The sequence below is a fragment of the Branchiostoma floridae genome, chromosome 2 (assembly GCF_000003815.2).
Source record: "Branchiostoma floridae strain S238N-H82 chromosome 2, Bfl_VNyyK, whole genome shotgun sequence".
NCBI classification, from domain to species: Eukaryota; Metazoa; Chordata; class Leptocardii; order Amphioxiformes; family Branchiostomatidae; genus Branchiostoma; species Branchiostoma floridae.
Genome location: NC_049980.1, coordinates 20229363 through 20229655, shown reverse-complemented (window position 1 = coordinate 20229655; position 293 = coordinate 20229363).

Sequence of the window (293 nt, the reverse complement as noted above, 5' to 3'; positions counted from 1 at the left end):
ACCCCACATCACGAGCAAGCATAGTAAATACGTACAATAAAAAATACAATCATTAAATGAATGATACATAACACCTAGTAATGTATGAAGTAACAGTCATAATGAGTTTATGCGTGTACATCTGTGTCAGAGCACGCTTGGGTAAAAGAAGTCATTGCTTCAACTGTTCTACATCAACCGGAAATATTTCTACAAGACTTGTGGTCGACTTAATTTCGAGGTATTTTAAATATCACTATACCCTCGTTCCCTTAACAGCGGGTGGAATGTTGTAGCTGACAATCTTCATTGAA